Source organism: Podarcis gaigeae (assembly GCF_964106915.1).
Source record: "Podarcis gaigeae genome assembly, chromosome: 1".
Lineage (NCBI taxonomy): Eukaryota > Metazoa > Chordata > Lepidosauria > Squamata > Lacertidae > Podarcis > Podarcis gaigeae.
In genome coordinates, this window is record NC_139678.1 from 87,383,196 (window position 1) to 87,388,869 (window position 5,674).

The following is a 5,674-nucleotide window of genomic DNA, read 5'->3' on the forward strand; positions in this document are numbered from 1 at the left end:
CTGTGAATTTTGAAGGACCAAAGAAAAAGTATTTGGTAAATGAAGCTATGTTAATGAATGTGGTGTAATCATTCTTTAATTACACTGAAAGACATTTATCTTGGGCTTAGCCCAAAGATCCTAACAAGCAAAATCCATATTATCCAATTTTGGGTCCAGATGCTTAATTCTACAATTTACTTAATCTCAAAAGGGTTGTCAGCTTCATTCAGCTTCATTAGAGACTGCCCAGGTTTCTGCAGCTTTGCAAGATAAGAAAGTATTTCTTCTGAAACACCCCCAGTCTCCCCCCTCCCCCAGCGGAGTCAGGAGGCGGCGGGGGGGGGGGAGGATCCTCTTCCTAATGCTTCTCCACCCAACAAGGTTCTGCTAAAAGCCTATATTAGAAATATCCCACAACCCCTGGCTACTGCCAATGGCATACTGATCCATAGCCATGTTCATTAAACTGCATTTTCTGCTTCTTTATTCTGTCCCTTTAGTGTGAACTGTTTGACTGTTTTTGGGTGTAATACTTTCAGAGGCAGTTTCCCATCCATTGCACCCCATATTCTTCACTTTTCCTCTTACCTTTCTTCCTTCCATCGTGGTTGTTTTTTCACTAGTCAGAAATGAGTTGATCACACAGAAAAGGTCAATAGAAAAGGAAGGAGTTCAATACTTAATGATGCTATCCTACAGTTCCTCCTGCAATCACATTGATGCAGCTGAAATTAGTCCAAGCCTAAGCTATTTCTAGCCAGCTTTGCCACACTTACCTGAAACTCTCCACCCTCCAGTTATTAACCATGGCAGACACAGTTGTCATAACACTCTCCCCAACTCCCTTTTTATTTTTATTTTAAAATAAGCACAACACAGCTTTGTTTAGCCGTGTGTTTTAAGAAATGTAGTAATTCAGAAGTCAAATATTATTTAGTAACGACGCATCATTTCTCAGCATTTGGCAATGACTGGGCCACTTCATACATTACATTTCTAAGGGGCACACTAAAACATTTTAAGTGCACATCAGGTGTGAATATAATAAACACCTGTTAGCCAACATCTCTGTCTTGCTCATTAGAGAGCTGTGATTAGCTGCAGCTCCCTCTGCCATGATGCGTGAAACAGACATCCCTTTGTGTGTGCTGACTAGATATATTCTCCTGGCTGTCTCCATTTCTTTTGGAAATCTTGGTTAGTTCAGGGCAGCTTAGTAACTCTGGATCAGCTGTAACTGCTGGGGGGCAACAACAGATGGCTCTATGCCACAACTGCTCAAATAGCATATTGTTTATTGCAGAGATCTCCTATGTGCCCAATTACCAACAACTTGTGCCACAGTTGCTGGCGACACAACCAATAAAGGATGTTGCCAAAGAGACCACTGCTGTTGCAGTCTCCTTCACAAACAGAAGGGTCTTTGAGCTCCGGTGCAGAAATGCTACCAGTTTGTGATTAGCCTTAAAGTCTATATGCGGTGTTCCCTTGTGTTGGTGTTGGGTTAAGGTTAAGGTAAAGGGACCCCTGACCATTAGGCCCAGTCGTGACCGACTTTGGGGTTGCGGTGCTCATCTCGCTTTATTGGCCGAGGGAGCCGGCGTACAGCTTCTGGGTCATGTGGCCAGCATGACTAAGCCGCTTCTGGTGAACCAGAGCAGTGCACGGATACGCCGTTTACCTTCCCGCCGGAGCGGTACCTATTTATCTACTTGCACTTTGACGTGCTTTCGAACTGCTAGGTTGGCAGGAGCAGGGACCGAGCAATGGGAGCTCACCCCATCACGGGGATTCAAACCACCGACCTTCTGATCGGCAAGTCCTAGGCTCTGTGGTTTAACCCACAACGCTACCCGCGTACCATTGGTGTTGGGTTACTTTATGCAAAAACCTCTCCTTGATGAGCACTCCAGCTCATAGGACTGGGCTCTTATATTTAATTTAAGGTATACATTAACGTGTCATTTCTGTGCTACACTATGTGCAGCAATCAGTGATTTTTTTTTTACCACTTAGTTATTTTACAAGAGCAGCAAAGCTAAACACAAAAGCAAGTGGTTAAAAAGAGAAGTTTAAACAAAAGTCCAAAGGCTACAGCCAAGCCCCATCATCTGTAAACAAGACCTTGCTGTAATCATCTAAGTTTGGCCACAAACCAGATTTATCTTTGGTTGTCTTTGTCAAAAGAGAGAGTGTGCATTGGACTGAAGCAGATGAAACAAATAAGCAGAAAAGAGCTAGACAGCTTGGGGATAAAGGCTACTAGGGAGAAGGAGAATTCCAAAATGTCATTGTCCTAGCAATTACTGGAGAGCTGAACAAGTTCAACCTTCAGAAAATCCCTTATAGAAGGAGACTGAAGGGCCTCACAATGTTACGGGGGGAGGGGATAGGTTCGTATTCAAAATTTCTTCTCACTTGGCATCCCAATTTTGGCATGCCAGCCATTGTCACTACCACTGAAAATGTAGTATACCATAAATAGTAATCATGCAGGAAAGCTTATTCAATGACTTAGAAACTCAAGAAATGCAACTGAGTTATTCTATCCCCTACACAAACATTATCAGTCCATGCAATGTGTACAGTACAACAAGGAGAACAGCCAGCAGTTCTTTGCTTAATATTTAAAATTAAACAAGGTAGGCTCAAAAAAAAAAAAAAAAAAAAAAAAAGTTAAGCAGGGGGAACTGAGGGTAAGGAGGAATAAAAGGTACAAAGCCATAAACAGTCTCCTTATTTTATCTGCTCAAAACCTATTGATGTAGATAGTGACTTGTCCAGGACAATCCAGTGAGCTTCATGCTTGTCTAGGATTTGAATTCAAGTTTCCACAGTCTAAGTCAAACCCTTTATCTAATGAACCTTACTTGCCTAAAGTAGGGATGGGGAACATGTGGCCCTCCAGATGTTGCTAGACTACCACTCCCATCATCTCTGACCTTGTGACAGCTAGGGCTGATGGGAGTTGGAGCCCATCAACATCTGGAGGGCCACAGGTTAGCGGCCCCAGTCTCAGACTAAGCACTTTCTAGGTATAAGCAAACCACTGGAACAGCCAAAGGGAAACGACAGCTTGAATGCAGTGATGCACTTGTGGTTGCTATAAAACTGCTGATGTCTTTGGTGACATCAGCCTTGACATGTTCTTTCTACATCAAAAGAGGAGAGAAGCTGAAAAGCCCACAGAAGCCCCATGACAAAATAGAACAAAGATGTGGCATAAACAGACAGAGTGTGGCATACAACAGCATGGCTTTATTGCCACGTATATGGAGAAATCTGTAGGCCTCACTTGTGGTTCAGACGTCCATGAGTAATGCGGTCACCCCAGACACACTGCAGGGTTTCCTTCTTCTTCTTTTGCTTTAAACCACTTGTCTCACAGTGCCACATTGTTCCTCCTGTCACTAGTAAATGGGATGGATAGAGGCGATGTGTGGGATTGGCTTGAGCATATGAGAACCGTAGTAAGGTTTGGGACTATTCAAGACAAAAGACCACTCCAACCCAAAGGGTCTCTCCTCTCCCAAAAGCACAGGCATATTGCAGTAGCTTCATAAGTGCTAGAAGAAGCTGGCTGCATGTCTATGAATTGTTTAGAATCTGAACTCTCAGCAGGATGTTATCCTTGAGTGACCCAGGAAATGGACTGACCCACTGAACCGCTGCATAGCTCGGCAGCACACGGTGTCATCTTGTTTCTGGGGAATCTGCAGCTGTTGAGCTGACCTCTGGCAATATTGCCCAACCCAAAAGGGGCTCCGCCTTTTCCAGTAGTGCTGTTGCTGCTTTTCTCTTTCAACTTTTTTTCAAAAAGGACTCTCAATGTCTCTGCATGCATCACATTCTGTTTTCATCATTTTGTCCTTCTGGTATAACAAACCCAAAGAACAGTGCCTTTACTTTGTTTTCTTTCTCTCTACATTTATATCCCACTTTAGCCCCAAAGAGGCCAAGGGTGGAATCTACACACATATAAAAACCGTTCTCAAAACGCTTTAAAAAAAAGCATTTTTTAAAAAAATACATTGAATTTTCACCATTGCCATCTGGTGTCACGTTGTATATTGCACTTAAAACACACTTAAAATGTTTTATTTGCAGCTGTATAGCTGGGTCCATAGTGGCAAAGGCGGTTCTCCCCCTTCCCAGTCTATTCTCAAAACATCCCTGTGAGTTTGGTTAGGCTTGCAAGGACAGGGACTGGCCCAAGGCCCACCTACTGAGCTTCATGGCTGACTGGGGATTTGATTCCAGATCTCCCAAGTTCTAGTCGAGTCCCTGTCCATTACATCAGACTGGCTTTCCTCACATCTCAAATGCACTGCTGCCTCACCACCTCTCTGTATATGCAACAGTTCCAGATCCTATGTGATCCAATGTGGTGTAGAACAGACTAGCAGCAATCTATTTGTATTTTCACTTAACCCCAAATGGCAAAGTCAGGTAGCTCAGTAGCAGGACACATCTTTGCACCCAGAATGCCCCAGATGCAATCCCTGACATCACCATTAAAAGGAGAAGAATGAATCGGATAGCAGGTAGTGAGAAAGACCACTGCCTCTGGGGAGTCTTTGGCAATAAGAGCAGACAATAGTGAACTAGATGGACCAATAGTCTAACATGGTATAAGGCAGCACCCAATGCACTTTTGCAAAGTAAGGCATAACAATTCAAAGTGCACAATTCAAACTGTTGGTGCTGACCTTTAAAGCCCTAAAATGGCCTCGGCCCAGTATACCTGAAGGAGCATCTCCAACCCCATCGTTCAGCCAGGACATTGAGATCCAGCGCCTTCTGGTGGTTCCCTCATTGCAAGAAGTGAGGTTACAGGGAACCAGGCAGAAGGCCTTCTTGGTGGTGGCGCCTGCCCTGTGGAATGCCCTCCTGTAAGATATCAAGGAAATAAAAAACTATCTGACTTTTAGAAGACATCTGAAGGCAGGCCTGTTTAGGGAAGTTGTTAATGTTTGAAGTTTTATTCTGTTTTTAGTCCTCTGTTGGGAGCCGCCCAGAGTGGCTGGGGGAACCCAGCCAGATGGGCGGGGTGTTGTTATTATTATTATTATTATTATTATTATTATTATTATTATTCAAATTTTCTCTCTCCACACATTATCTTAAGGCATTTAACATGAATCTGGGAAGTAGACCACTGATCTACATGGTTGCTGTGTTCTATGGTGCAGAATGCAGCTGGGGATTAATCTACACAGATTCCTGGAAAATGGCGAAAGGGGGCAGCTTTCAGACCACCCTTATCATGGTTGGCTTTAGTTTCTGGTGTACAAGCATACACATATTTTTCTTTTCTTTTCATTTCTGGGAACTCCTCTCCCATCTGCACCTGGCTGATGCAACACCATCTGTTTTACTTGGGAACTGGATCTCCCAGATTGGCTAGTACTGCGCACCTAATTTCTGAAATTCTGAAAATGTGAGGAATACGAGGAATGAAATGTCAGCTGCCAACACAAATGCCACATCATTGCAGCACTCTGGATATGAGAATGTGTTTTCTGGGCTATCGGGAAATAAGGATAGACAGAACCAAGTCGAGGGCTTTCACCTGTCATATCAAACCTATTCCCCACCCCTTCGCTGAAAGTCGATGGATGTTTCACTCACAGTTTATTTTAGAGGAAAACAAGTAGCAACTGTCTGCCTGTGAGGAACAGAATATTATTCA